Source organism: Salvelinus alpinus, chromosome 13 (assembly GCF_045679555.1).
Source record: "Salvelinus alpinus chromosome 13, SLU_Salpinus.1, whole genome shotgun sequence".
In the NCBI taxonomy this organism is placed as follows: domain Eukaryota; kingdom Metazoa; phylum Chordata; class Actinopteri; order Salmoniformes; family Salmonidae; genus Salvelinus; species Salvelinus alpinus.
The window spans coordinates 7,273,563-7,290,204 of NC_092098.1; positions in this window are offsets into that span (position 1 = coordinate 7,273,563).

Below are 16,642 nucleotides of genomic sequence, written 5' to 3' on the forward strand. Positions count from 1 at the left end.
GACCACTATTGTTTTCACTATATATTTTACCTCTTGGGGATGTAATTCGAAAACATAATGTTAACTTTCACTGCTATGTGGATGACACACAGCTGTACATTTCAATGAAACATGGTGAAGCCCCAAAATTGCCCTCGCTAGAAGCCTGTGTTTCAGACATAAGGAAGTGGATGGCTGAAAACGTTCTACTTTTAAACTCGGACAAAACACAGATGCTTGTTCTAGGTCCCAAGAAACAAAGAGATCTTCTGTTGAATCTGACAAGTAATCTTGATGGTTGTAAAGTCGTCTCAAATAAAACTGTGAAGGACCTCGGCGTTACTCTGGACCCTGATCTCTCTTTTGACGAACATATCAAGACTGTTTCAAGGACAGCTTTTTTCCATCTACGTAACATTGCAAAAAGCAGAAATTTTCTGTCCAAAAATAATGCAGAAAAATTCATCCATGCTTTTGTTACTTCTAGGTTAGACTACTGCAATGCTCTACTTTCCGGCTACCCGGATAAAGCACTAAATAAACTTCAGTTAGTGCTAAATACGGCTGCTAGAATCCTGACTAGAACCCCAAATTTTGATCATATTACTCCAGTGCTAGCTTCCCTACACTGGCTTCCTGTTAAGGCAAGGGCTGATTTCAAGGTTTTACTGTTAACCTACAAAGCATTACATGGGCTTGCTCCTACCTATCTTTCCGAGTTGGTCCTGCCGTACATACCTACACATACGCTACGGTCACAAGACGCAGGCCTCCTAATTGTCCCTAGAATTTCTAAGCAAACAGCTGGAGGCAGGGCTTTCTCCTATAGATCTCCATTTTTATGGAATGGTCTGCCTACCCATGTGAGAGACGCAGACTCGGTCTCAACCTTTAAGTCTTTACTGAAGACTTATCTCTTCAGTAGGTCATATGATTGAGTGTAGTCTGGCCCAGGAGTGTGAAGATGAACGGAAAGGCTCTGGAGCAACGAACCACCCTTGCTGTCTCTGCCTGGCCGGTTCCCCTCTCTCCACTGGGATTCTCTGCCTCTAACCCTATTACAGGGGCTGAGTCACTGGCTTACTGGTGCTCTTTCATGCCGTCCCTAGGAGGGGTGCGTCACTTGAGTGGGTTGAGTCACTGACGTGATCTTCCTGTCTGGGTTGGCGCCCCCCCTTGGTTTGTGCTGTGGCGGAGATTTTTGTGGGCTATACTCGGCCTTGTCTCAGGAAGGTAAGTTGGTGGTTGAAGATATCCCTCTAGTGGCGTGGGGGCTGTGCTTTGGCAAAGTGGGTGGGGTTATATCCTTCCTGTTTGGCCCTGTCCGGGGGTATCATCGGATGGGGCCAAAGTGTCTCCAGACCCCTCCTGTCTCAGCCTCCAGTATTTATGCTGCAGTAGTTTATGTGTCGGGGGGCTAGGGTCAGTTTGTTATATCTGGAGGACTTCTCCTGTCTTATCCGGTGTCCTGTGTGAATTTAAGTATGCTCTCTAATTCTCTCCTTCTCTCTTTCTTTCTCTCTCTCGGAGGACCTGAGCCCTAGGACCATGCGTCAGGACTACCTGGCATGATGACTCCTTGCTGTCCCCAGTCCACCTGGCCTTGCTGCTGCTCCAGTTTCAACTGTTCTGCCTGCGGCTATGGAACCCTGACCTGTTCACCGGACGTGCTACCTGTCCCAGAACTGCTGTTTTCAACTCTCTAGAGACCCCAGGAGCGGTAGAGATACTCTTAATGATCGGCTATGAAAAGCCAACTGACATTTACTCCTGAGGTGCTGACTTGCTGCACCCTCAATAACTACTGTGATTATTATTATTCGACCATGCTGGTCATTTATGAACATTTAAACATCTTGGCCATGTTCTGTTATAATCTCCACCCGGCACAGCCAGAAGAGGACTGGCCACCCCACATAGCCTGGTTCCTCTCTAGGTTTCTTCCTAGGTTTTGGCCTTTCTAGGGAGTTTTTCCTAGCCACCGTGCTTGGGGTTTTAGGTTGGGTTTCTGTACAGAACTTTGAGATATCAGCTGATGTTCGAAGGGCTATATAAATACATTTGATTTGATGATTCATTCCTGAAGGAAACACTTCTCCTAATTTTACTGTGACCTGAGTAACCTCATTGAGAATATTATTTCCAGTAGAGTAGCAGTATGAGTGAACATGAGAGAGAAAACAGAATTGCATTGTTATTCATAGAGAAAATGAGGGAGATGATTTATAAAGCAACAGTATTTATTATAGTATATGTACATATGAATCATGTTGAAAAAGTATGATACATTACAAAATATCACATCAATTATGAATGCTATTTTAAATGTGTGCAATTAAAGGTGTGTAAAAAATGTGGGCTTATGTAAATATATAAATGACCTAATCAGGCAAGTCGCAAAGTGTGAAGGAAGTCAACTGTGCTGACATGTTAAAAACGAAGTGCTTTGTAACTCTAAAACTAGTGGCAACTGAGCTGCCACCACCATAAAGGAAACAAAACCATAACTTTGCTGGTGTATTGAAACATGGTTGTGAGGATATTGGAACAGATTTAAAGTGTACTGAAACATTCATCCTGAGGTGTTCTGAAACATGATTTGTTGCAACACCACTTAATCAATAGTTGTGCACCACCTAGCCAGGGACTGGGAGCACTGAAAGGTTAAAGGTGTTTTGAGTCCTGTGTAGTGCAGAATTAAATACTTTCTCTTTTGGTGTTGTTCCCCCTCTCAAAAGCTCCTAAACACTATGATGGTGTTTTGAGTCCTGTCTAGTGCAGGATTAGATCCCTTCTGGAGTTTCCAAAAACTGTAAATGTGATACCCTCTTCTTGTATATTCCCTGCTCTTATGTGGTGTGTTGATTAACTCATCATTGGTCATTCCTAAAGGTAAAATGTACAGTATAATGCTCAAACAAAGGACACAAGAAAATATAGTTTTGTGGAAGTAAATTAATACGTTTGTCCAGGATAGTACAAAATTACTTTTTCAAGACATGATTGAAGCTTCAAATACTTTATTAGCAAATTATTAAATAAAACATTAACAGGTCTTTCACGTATGGCCAGCCTGTGGGTAATGTAGTATGCATGCATGTTTTTCTGCTGGGATACAGAAATAGCTAATAATAACAAGCAATAATGATAGTACACGAGTTATCAAATGCTATAACATTAATACATTGCAATAAGAATACATTACTAAACATATCAATACCAATATGCAAAAAGCTATGCAAATATAGCATCAAGATAACAATATGAATGTCAAAAATGAGATGCAATAACATGTAGTGTGGTAGGCCAAAACTACAGCAGGCTAAAATAGCAGTGGCTATTTAGTGTAGCATATAGCATGTGGGGTATGCAGGGGCGGACTGAAACAATAATTCAGGCCGGGAATTTGACTCCATCCCAGGCCACCCTGTTCACGCAAATCACCAGACCGCAAATTTTGTAGGCCAACCCTATTTGTTAATGTAACGGGTACAAAACTAGTTATACATTTGGCCACTATGTTCATCTGGGAAGAAAGTTATCCACATTATAAAATACAAACATTTGGGACTGACCAACAAGTAGCCTATCTGAACACTGAGTTTAAGGTATGCTATGGCTATGGGTGCACCCTCAAACTCACTAGGAATACACCAATCATAGCACATACAAATGTACACGGCTAGACAGACAAAACATTTAGCCTACACTTTTTAAAAAGAGAATGAGATATACAGAGTTAGCTCAAATGTTCAAATGATTATCTTTATATTCAAGCATCAAGCATATCAAAAGTATCAAAAAACTTCACACACACACATTCACTGAACTTGAACATAAGCTACAACAATGTAAGTAAGTATAATACAAAAGTCGAAAAAGCACTCCTCTACAATTTTTTTTAGATTACAATGTTCACTCACTGGTGTCCATAAAGCGTGGTCTCTTAATTTTTTCCCAGAGCTGAATATTATTGTAGTAACTTGTAATGCTGGTACTAATGATCTTTGTCATTGCCTGTGCTGTGTCACACAGGCTACTGTGTTACGTTCATGGATAATTATGGTTACGTTGCCTAGCTATTGTAGCATGCAGTCAATGCAGGCAAGTCCATAGCCTAGGTTTACTACTTTTTACTATGTTTTACTAGTTGAAACATATTGCCTTCAAAGTCATATTATGATCGCTATGTTGCACTCATTGCTATGATATAATTCCTCCAAGAAGACGTAAGACGTGCAAACTGTTTAGCCTACCGGCCGTTGTCACTATTATTAGCTAAGCTACTTAGCTAGCCATGCTGGGTGTCGTGTGTGTGTCAGTGTGTGTTTTAGCTAGTGGTTTTGACTGACCTGGTCCCTTACTAGCGAACATGTCCTTTATTTTGCAGCATTTAGCTGCGTCTGTGGCAAGGGCCTTTCTCTTTTTTATTCTCTCCTGCTCTGCTCCACCTTTCCTTTTCTGACCGTCCATTTCACCGTGCGACTTGTCTAAAATGTTATCAGAAGCAGGTAGACGGTTGCTATGTGCGTCGCGGAGAGACCTGATGTCATTTTTTGGCGCGGGGACACTGCAGCGAGAGAGTGAGAGTCGCGCCTGAAACGTGGATTCTCCGTCAACTCATTCCTGCTTGCTATATTATCGCTGTTCAAGTTGACTATTCACCGCAAGCCAAAACTACCCTCAGGCCACCGGGCACTGTCCCGGTGCTCCCGACGGCCAGTCCGATATTGGGGGTATGCATCAAACAGTAAATATAAGTCATAAAATTAGGAGGCAAACAAGCCAGCAGTATTAACTAAAAAACTGGCCTTAATTTGCATAAGTGCACGAAGTTGCAAACAATGACGGGTCAATCAACTACAGTACATGTAGCATCAAGAAAACCGATCAATGAATCCAAATGGCTTTTTTAGTTTGACTATTAGCATTAGCGTCCGAAATGCTACACAAAATAAATGTTCTTATTTAGTGAATTCCATTTCCTTCTTCAATGTGATAACATTTTGTTGTGTTTTCATTGACGCGTACTTTTTCCCCCCATCTACAGCATTTGGTGTGATCTCACCTGTCTGAGTTTATAAAGGACCCGAAGACAGGGAAGGAATCCGCAAACTGTTTTTATGCTTGACCATAGAGTTTGCTAGAGGGCACACCTGCCACGAATAGCGAATCCACCTCCATGCCTCAGACTGGGGGAATTCTGAACAGTACAGGATCATTTTTTTTGAAGTTCACATTTTTCCTTTAATCTAAACATTTGTCTTCTGATATGAAGGTATGAACAAGTGGAGTTTCACAAAATAACATTCTCTATTCAGACTTGAGATACGTTGATTTAAAGTGGACATAATAAAAAAAAAAGTTGTAATTATTTATTGAGTCCATGTTGAAAAGCTGCAATATGTAACTTTTTGGACGACTCAACCAAATTCACATAGAATGTGAATTATAGATCTGTCATTCTCATTGAAAGCAAGTCTAAGAAGCAGTAGATGCTGTATGTTCTATGTGCGCTATTTCTATGCTTCCCGTTCTTAAGTTTTGTTTTTGAGTATTTTACGTTCGGTTTTGTTCACCAGCTTCAAACAGCTGAAAATACAATATTTTTGGTTATGTAAAATATATTTAACAGCAGTTTAGATGGTACAATGATTCTCTACACACTATAATTGCTTGTTTTGTCACATAAACTGAAATTGCGCGAACTATTCGAATTTTAGCACCCAGGAAATGGCAGAGCGATTTCTGCATAGTGTATCTTTAAGTCTACTTAACTCAAATTGAATGGTGCCCCATGTGATCAGCGTAACAAGGGATGTTCAGCACAACAGTTTAGTCCTGAAGAATGGCTGAGTGGACTAAAGCAAGAAACCCAGGTTCACATCCACCTCCTTTCATGCATACTAGGGATGATGGCCCACTTTATACATGTTACCTCTGCTATGACTTACTTAGGCCTAAACATTTTGATTGTAAATTATTCATAAGTGTCTAGCAACTGTAGCCTATAATTAGCGCCGAAGTCTGCCCTTCCGGCGCCGAAAAGAGATGGCCGCCTCGCTTCGCGTTCCTTGGAAAATATGCAGTTTTTTGTTTTTTTATGTGTTATTTCTTACATCGGTACCCCAGGTAATCTTAGGTTTCATTACATACAGTCGGGAGGAACTACTGAATATACGATTAACGTCAACTCATCATCGTTCCTACCAGGAATATGACTTTCCCGAAACGGATCCAGTGTTTTGCCTTCCACCCAATACAATGGATCTGATCCCAGCCGGCGACCCTGTGCGACGCCGAAAAAGGGGAAAACGAGGCGGTCTCGTGGTCAGGCTTCGGAGACGGGCACATCGCGCTCCACTCCCTAGCATACTACTCGCCAATGTCCAGTCTCTTGACAATAAGGTTGATGAAATCCGAGCACGGGTAGCATTCCAGAGAGACATCAGGGATTGCAACGTGCTCTGCTTCACGGAAACATGGCTAACTCAAGGGACGCTAACGGAGTCGGTGCAGCCAGCTGGTTTCTTCATGCATCGCGCCGACAGAAACAAACATCTTTCCGGTAAGAAGAGGGGCGGGGGGGTATGCCTTATGATTAACGAGAAGTGGTGTGATCATCATAACAACACACAGGAACTCAAGTCATTCTGTTCACCTGATCTAGAACTCCTCACAATCAAATGTCGACCGCATTATCTACCAAGGGAATTCTCTTCAATCATAATCACAGCCGTATATATTCCCCCCCAAGCAGACACATCGATGGCCCTGAACGAACTTTATCTGACTCTTTGTAAACTGGAAACCACACACCCTGAGGCTGCATTCATCGTAGCTGGGGATTTTAACAAGGCTAATCTAAAAACAAAACTCCCTAAATTCTATCAGCATATCGATTGTGCTACCAGGGCTGGAAAAACCCTAGATCATTGTTATACTAACTTCCGCGACGCATATAAGGCCCTCCCCCGCCCCCCTTTCGGAAAAGCTGACCACGACTCCATTTTGTTGATTCCAGCCTACAAATAGAAACTCAAACAACAAGCTCCCGCGCTCAGGTCTGTTCAACGCTGGTCCGACCAATCTGAATCCACGCTTCAAGACTGCTTCGATCACGCGGATTGGAATATGTTCCGCATCGCGTCCAACAACAATATTGACGAATATGCTGATTCGGTGAGCGAGTTCATTAGGAAGTGCATTGACGATGTCGTACCCACAGCAACGATAAAAACATTCCCAAACCAGAAACCGTGGATTGACGGCAGCATTCGCGTGAAACTGAAAGCGCGAACCACTGCTTTTAACCAGGGCAAGGTGACCGGAAGCATGACCGAATACAAACAGTGTAGCTATTCTCTCCGCAAGGCAATCAAACAGGCTAAGTCCCAGTACAGAGACAAAATCGAGTCGCAATTCAACAGCTCAGACACAAGAGGTATGTGGCAGGGTCTACAGTCAATCACGGATTACAAAAAGAAAACCAGCCCCGTCGCGGACCAGGATGTCTTGCTCCCAGACAGGCTAAACAACTTTTTTGCCCGCTTTGAGGACAATACAGTGCCACTGACACGGCCCCCTACCAAAACCTGCGGGCTCTCCTTCACTGCAGCCGAGGTGAGTAAAACATTTAAACGTGTTAACCCTCGCAAGGCTGCAGGCCCAGACGGCATTCCCAGCCGCGTCCTCAGAGCATGCGCAGACCAGCTGGCTGGTGTGTTTACGGACATATTCAATCAATCCTTATCCCAGTCTGCTGTTCCCACATGCTTCAAGAGGGCCACCATTGTTCCTGTTCCCAAGAAAGCTAAGGTAACTGAGCTAAACGACTACCGCCCCGTAGCACTCACTTCCGTCATCATGAAGTGCTTTGAGAGACTAGTCAAGGACCATATCACCTCCACCCTACCGGACACCCTAGACCCACTCCAATTTGCTTACCGACCCAATAGGTCCACAGACGACGCAATCGCAACCACACTGCACACTGCCCTAACCCATCTGGACAAGAGGAATACCCATGTGAGAATGCTGTTCATCGATTACAGCTCAGCATTTAACACCATAGTACCCTCCAAACTCGTCATCAAGCTCGAGACCCTGGGTCTCGACCCCGCCCTGTGCAACTGGGTCCTGGACTTCCTGACGGGCCGCCCCCAGGTGGTGAGGGTAGGTAACAACATCTCCACCCCGCTGATCCTCAACACTGGGGCCCCACAAGGGTGCGTTCTGAGCCCTCTCCTGTACTCCCTGTTCACCCACGACTGCGTGGCCATGCACGCCTCCAACTCAATCATCAAGTTTGCGGATGACACTACAGTGGTAGGCTTGATTACCAACAACGACGAGACGGCCTACAGGGAGGAGGTGAGGGCCCTCGGAGTGTGGTGTCAGGAAAATAACCTCACACTCAACGTCAACAAAACAAAGGAGATGATTGTGGACTTCAGGAAACAGCAGAGGGAGCACCCCCCTATCCACATCGACGGGTCAGTAGTGGAGAAGGTGGAAAGTTTTAAGTTCCTCGGTGTACACATCACGGACAAACTGAATTGGTCCACCCACACAGACAGCGTTGTGAAGAAGGCGCAGCAGCGCCTCTTCAACCTCAGGAGGCTGAAGAAATTCGGCTTGTCACCAAAAGCACTCACAAACTTCTACAGATGCACAATCGAGAGCATCCTGTCGGGCTGTATCACCGCCTGGTACGGCAACTGCTCCGCCCACAACCGTAAGGCTCTCCAGAGGGTAGTGAGGTCTGCAGAACGCATCACCAGGGGCAAACTACCTGCCCTCCAGGACACCTACACCACCCGATGTCACAGGAAGGCCATAAAGATCATCAAGGACAACAACCACCCAAGCCACTGCCTGTTCACCCCGCTATCATCCAGAAGGCGAGGTCAGTACAGGTGCATCAAAGCAGGGACCGAGAGACTGAAAAACAGCTTCTATCTCAAGGCCATCAGACTGTTAAACAGCCACCACTAACATTTAGCGGCCGCTGCCAACATACTGACTCAACTCCAGCCACTTTAAAAATGGGAATTGATGGAAATTATGTAAAAATGTACCACTAGCCACTTTAAACAATGCCACTTAATATAATGTTTACATACCCTACATTACCCATCTCATATGTATATACTGTACTCTATATCATCTACTGCATCTTGCCATCTTTATGTAATACATGTACCACTAGCCACTTTAAACTATGCCACTTTATGTTTACATACCCTACAGTACTCATCTCATATGTATATACCGTACTCTATACCATCTACTGCATCTGCCATGCCGTTCTGTACCACCACTCATTCATATATCTTTATGTACATATTCTTTATCCCTTTACACTTGTGTGTGTGTGTAAGGTAGTAGTTGTGGAATTGTTAGGTTAGATTACTTGTTGGTTATTACTGCATTGTCGGAACTAGAAGCACAAGCATTTCGCTACACTCGCATTAACATCTGCTAACCATGTGTATGTGACTAATAAAATTTGATTTGATTTGATTTGATTTAGGAAAAGTATTCAATTCCCAGTGTCTTCCTTTAAAATGTGAATCAACATATTGACAGAAAATGAAACACATATTTATAATCAATCAATATTTATGCTATAAATCATTTGCAATTTAAAAACATTTGATTATATTATACGCCGTCTGCAAAAACATTATTTTTGTGTTTTGATGCTGCCTTTTACCTGCACTGAAACACCAGAAAGTGTTTTCACAACACTGTCTTATAAACACAATTATTCAGATTGAAGAACCACTTTGGCTGTTTCAGAGTACTTCCATTCTGTTTTGAAATACATTCAGTGTATCCTACCACTTACATTGGGTTTACGTTCAAACACCCTCCAATACACTAGATGTTAGCTAAGGTGCACTACTTTTCATGGTGCTCTGAGTCTTTCTATTTGAACAGTTTACCTGGGCAGGCCGGGAGTTGAATAGTGGAGTTGCTGCTGCTAACTTCGTTCTGAACCTTACTGGTTAGGGTTCCTGTCATATCACTCTTCAGTATGATGACACTGCTCTGGTAGTGGTCGTCATAGGCTACACTCCTGGTCAGTGTCTGGCCAGTCATGGTATTTTAATACTGTAGATATAATACTGACAGTTATGTTTCAATTATCACTAGGATGCATGAGAGTTTGTATATAAAAAGGTTCTGTACCTTGTATCTCAAGTCGCGTGTTGACTCTGCGCAACCGTGTTCCCAATGTTGAGTTACACAGTGCATTCGGAAAGTATTCAGACCCCTTGATTTTCCCCACATTTTGTTATGTTACAGCCTTATTCTAAAATGGGTAAATGAGTCGTCATCTATAACACAGACGAGAAGCAGACGTGCGGCCACACACCCTCCACAAGGCGAAACATCACATCTGACAGGGCCCGTCAACTCCTGGGCATGTAGAATCGTCTTTATCATCGCCGGTGGGGATAATAAACAAAAGCAATATACTGTATACAGCAATATGTACACAACTAACAGTATCTGGTGAGCTAGTCCCAAACTGTTTGTGTCTGTTGGAGAGTGGAGGGCGGATTTGAAAGGGAAGTAGCAGCCACAAGATTGAACGTTATTTCTGTAGCGCTGGTGGTGTAGTTGTTGGTGTGTGTGTGTCTGTGTTTGTGTTTGGCTAGTGAGTGAGCACTGGGAGCGATAGTGTTAGACTGGTTTTGAGGGTTATTCGTCGACACCCTTACTGGACATTATAGCCCGTTAAACAATTGTTGTTGGGTGATTGTGGGACGCCATACTGTCACCAGTTCTCTCTGTCTTTGCAGTTCTTATGTGGACGTTTCCGGTGGAATTGACGCTGCTCCTATACATGCTTAGGAAAAAAGGGTTCCAAAAGGGTTCTGCAGCTGTCCCTATAGGAAAACACTTTTTGGTTCCAGGTAGAAGTATTTTGGGTTCCATGTAGAACCCTCTGTGGAAGATAGCACCTTTTTTTTTATGAGTGTAGAGTTTTGAACCATCGCCACAGCCCATTCCTGGAATGAGTGAACCAAACTGGGCCTACAGATTACAGCGGAGGGGTCACAAAGGGGCTGTCATTAGATTGTTATTTTTCTGTGTTTCTTTGTCCAGATACTTTGATTATATGCAACTATTTTACAAGAGACCACAATAAAAGCAGCAACCTGGCTGTAAGTTCACCACCAAGTTGTAAAGCACCTTTTTTTTTACCAGCTCGGGGATTCAATCTAGCAACCTTTCAGTTACTGGCCCAATGCTCTAACCACTAGGCTACCTGCCGTTATTGCATGGAAATAGTTCCTAAACTCTTAGCAAACTTAAGTGGCGTAGTGTCGGCTACACTTATCGACCGCCTCACATTCTGCTGACTTAAAAATGTTAAGTTGTATTAACTTATAGTAGGTTAGATTTTGTCAGCTCAACTGGATTTCCTTTTTTTAACAACTAAAATAAATTTGTCTTCTTATTATCATACTAATATAATCATGTACTGTTATCACTGCAACAATATACGTAAGAAAACACAAATAATATGAATAGCTCTATAAACGTTAAGCACTGTAAAAGATGTACAATGTCTTTATTTATCACCTCTTAAGGATTACCCCCTTTTTATAAATTTTCGCCAAAAATGACATACCCAAATCTAACTGCTTGTAGCTCAGCAAGGATATGCATATTCGTGGTTCCATTTGAAAGGAAACACTGAGGTTCATGGAAATGTGAAAGGAATGTAGTAGAATATAACACAATAGATCTGGTAAAAGATAATACAAAGAAAAAACAACCGTTCTTTTGTATTTCTTTTGTACCATCATCTCTGAAATGCAAGAGAAAGGCCATAATGTATTATTCCAGCGCAGGCGCAATTTATATTTTGGCCACTAGATGGCATCAGTGTATGTGCAAAGTCTTAGACTGATCCAATGAACCATTGCATTTCTGTTCAAAATGTTGTCTCAAGACTGCCCAAATGTGCTTAATTAGTTTATTAATAACTTTTCATGTTCAAAATTGTGCACTCTCCTCAAACAATAGCATGGTATTCTTTCACTGTAATAGCTACTGTAAATTGGACAGTGCAGTTATATTAACAAGAATTTACGCTATCTCCCAATATCAGATATGTCTATGTCCAGGGAAATTGTCTTGCTACTTACAACCTCATGCTAATCACATTAGCCTACGTTAGCTCAACCGTCCCGTGGAAGGGACACCGATCCCGAAGATTATATACCGTTCCCAATATATTATATAACAGTTGTAACTAAGTATTTTAACACAAATAAACATTGGTACAACAATGTGGATGCCTCAGAAGAAATAAAGGGTTACATTTACAGTATGATATTGCAGCTCAGTTTACAGGAAATGTTCAGATGCTTTCTCTCAAGCAATAGAGCTAAGATCTGACTAGCAAGCACCCTAGTCGGGATCCATTCAACATTGAAATACAGATAAATTGAAAGCATGGTTTTAAGGAAAAATGACAAAATACTTAAAAATTGTCATACCATTGTACAATACAATAGAAAAGTTGATACTTATTAATCTTAACAAACTCCAAATGACACGCAGCACGTCTTTCTTGTTGTCATCTCTCGATGTTCATGTGTCACTAGTTCAATGGTCTGTCTGACCAACTCAACCAGGGCATGCATGCACAGAATGTTCAGTCAACCCTTGTCTTAGTTCTGCTTTATAAATGGACATGTTGTTAAAATGTCTACCCTTGAGTCTGCGGGCTGCCTGCCACATCTGGGTTCCCAGCCATGTTGATCTGTCCATGCTCCACCATGTCTGTGGCTGGGGTCCTCTGCTTCCTTTGCGTGTCTATTTTCACATCAGCGTATACCACATCCTCATCCTTGTTAATGTTTACTGGAAAGTGGAAGGAAGAGGAATCTGTACATTCTGGACATGTTGTATGTTCTGCACAAAGTACAACTTAATTTTTTTTTTTTTTACCTGAAGTATCATATCTGGATCTCCGTTTCTTGCGTAGATGGTTAATGCCGACATATAGTGCAAGAAGTAGTGTGAGAGTTCCAACAATCAAAGCCACAGCCGCTGTCACAGCTACAAAAGGAAACTGGGAAGAGACAACTAGAAAGGAAACATCAGTACACTTTTACATGATTCATGATTCATGCTAATTAAATGATTTCGACTCTTAATTCAAAAGGTGGGCATGAAAGTCAACTGTCCTGACATTACCTGGGCAGGCCGGGAGATCAATTGTTGAGTTCCTTCTGCTAACATTATTCTGAACAAGGCAGGTCAGTTCTGCCATAACGCTGCTCTTCAGTGTGACAGCATTGAAGGCTACACTCCTGGTCAGAATCTGTCCGCTCATGGTCCAGCTATACTGAAGACCATCTCCCTCTGAGGAGCATGTGACCAGAGTCTCTCCATGAGGCAGACAGAGGTGAGACAACACTGGCTCTGACACCGGGGCTGACAGACACAAACACAGAGACGCTATAAAATCTACTGACTCATACAAAATGTATATCTAAAGCATTACAGTATATGTCTTCTCTGTGTAGTATTACTGCTGCCAAGTACTGCAGTATAAACCTATTGAAGTACTGACATCTTAGTGACCTTTCAGAATCTTCCCTCACCAGGAAAAGGATGCATTAAATGTTTAGGCATAACTAAAAAAACAAAAAGGTTCTGTACCTTGTATCTGAAGTCGCATGTGGACCCGGCGCAACAGTGATCCCTCCGAGTTATATATTTCCATTTGGTAATCTCCAGAGTCATTTTTTACGACTCTGTCCAGCCTGAATGTTCCATTATTAAATAACTCAGAGCGATTCTTAAACTCAGGTTGCAATTTCGGGTTCCAGTCTTTACCAGTTTTGATGTCCAGAATATATTTATCACCTTTCTTCAATCTTATTCCTTCATTACTGCTGTCTGCAGCCAGGACAACGAACAAAGCTTCTCCCAAAGCCCCATAGCATTGATGAGTTCCATTATCGTGAGAGAGATTACAGGCCGTGGCACTAACTGTGGAGTAATTATTTTAGGTCAGAAGGTAATGTATGTTTGTGTTGCATTAATTTAAGTCTGAAAGTGCATTTAAGTGAAAAAGTCTAAATATAATAATAGCTCAATACAAAATAACAGTTAAATAGGTAAATAATAGTTAAATAAAGGCAATTTTATTTTTAATTTTTTTAAATAATGACATTTATGTTAAGCAAATATTTCATATACAGTACATAGCCTTCAGAAAGTATTCACACCGCTTGACTTTTTCCACATTTTGTTGTGTTACAGTCTACATTTAAATTGATTAGATGTAGATTTTGTGTCACTGGCCCACACACAATACCCAATAATGTCAAAGTAGAATTATGTTTTTAGATTTTTTTAAATTAATAAAAAACGAAAGCTGAAATGTCTTAAGTCAATAAGTATTCATACCCTTTTGTTATGGCAAGCCTAAATAAGTACAGGAGTAAAAATGTGCTTAACAATAAGTTCCATGGACTCACTCTGTGTACAATAATAGGCTTTAACATTATTTTAGAATGATTACCCCATCTCTGTACCCCACACATACAATTATATGTAAGGTCCCTAAGTCAAGTAGTGAATTTCAAACACAGATTCAACCACAAACACCAGGAAAGTTTTCCAATGCCTCGAAAATTGGTAGATGGGTAAACATTTATAAAGGAGACATTGAATATCCCTTTGAGCATGGTGAAGTTATTGATCACATTTAGGATGGTGTATCAATACACCCAGTCACTACAAAAATACAGACGTCCTTCCTAACTCAGTTGCCGGAGAGGAAGGAAACCGCTCAGGGATTTTACCATGAGGCCAATGGTGACTTTAAAACAGTTACAGAGTTTAATGGAGGCTGGAGGAGCAAACTGAGGCTGGATCAACAACATTGTATTTTTTCCAAGATACTAACCTAAATGAGAGTGAAATGAAGGAAGCTTGTACAGAATAAAAATATTCTAAAACATTCAAACTGTTTGCAACAAGGCACTAAAGAAAAACTGCAAAGACATTTTGCAATAAATTTACTTTATGTTGTGAACTCAAAGTGTTATGTTTGGTGCAAATCCAATACAACACATTGCTGAGTACCACTCATCGTATTTTCAAGAATGGTGGTGGCTGCCTCATGTTATGGGTATGCTTGTCATCGGCAACGACTAGGGAGTTTTTAGAATATAAATAAACGAAATAGGGCTAAGCACAGGCTAAATCCTAGAGGAAAACCTGGTTCAGTCTGTCTCCAAGTGTCTGTTGGAAAGCAGCAAACTCACCTTTTACAAGGACTATAACCTTAAACACATGGTCAAATATACACTGGAGTTGATTACCAAGACGACATTGAATGTTTGAGTGGCCCAGTTTTGATTATATCGGCTTCAAAATCTATTGTAAGACTTAAAAATGGCTGTCTAGCAATGATCAACAATCAACTTGACAGAGATGGAAAAATAAAATATTTAAAAACTGTTCAAATATTGTATAATCCATATGTGGCAAAGCTCTTAGAGACTTACCCAGAAAGACTCAGATGTAATCACTGCCAAAGGGGATTGATTCAGGGGTGTGAATACATAAATTATATATAAATTATATATTTCTGTATTTAATTTTCAATACATTTGCAAAAATGTCTAAAAACACATTTTCACGTTGTCTTCATGGGATATAGATGGGTGAGATTTTTTATTTATTATTCCATTTTGAATTCAGGCTGTAACATACTAAAATGTGGAATAAGTAAAGGGGTATGAGTACTTTCTGAAGGCACTCAGTTGTTGATTATTTATTTAACAGTGAACCCACTCTTCTAGAATATGTACTGCTTTTTTAAATATTAGCAGAACATTGGATTAACAGAACATTTTCAACAATTAGCATAATCGGATTGTTTTTGTTTGTTTGTTATTATGGCTTGGCTAGGCCTTATTCTCCCGATTCTCTTATTCTCTGTAATATAATGTCTTACCTTGTGTTGCTGCTGTCACCACCAAAACTATAATTATCAGGGGATCCATTTATCTGTTGCCTGCACGAAATTAAGAGGAATGAAGTTAAACATAAATCTCAGAGGAGCGTTAGCTTCAAAAAGGTGTAAATTGACTTCAACTGAAGTCAATCTGATGATACTATACAAATCAAAAAGACAGGCTTGTAGACAGGGCGTCAGGGCGACAGACAGACTTTGTCAGTTCTGCATGCCGTGCCCGTGTAGGTGCATGCTTGAAGTGAATAGCAAACCATAACTAGCCTACTCTGCTTGCTTGCAAACTTTGTATTTTATTCCACTGAACATTGTTAGGTATTTATAACATATTAATCTAAAACATAATCCAAGGAACACAATCCCTGTGCTGCAAAATGTATGTATGTATGTAAGACTAGGAGTCTTGCAAGTGGTTAGGGAACTATCTGTCAGGCAGGACACAATGTGTGCTTTCTGATGGTGTCAAGTCACCTCAATATTACTAAAGGTGTCCCGCAGGGGTTGATTTTGGTACCCGTCCTCTTTACTGTTAATATAAATAAGATTTATATATCTGCAAAAACCTGCAACATTCATCTGTATGCAGATGACACTATTATGTACACTAATGCCCTTATTGCTGACCAGGCTATGTTAGAG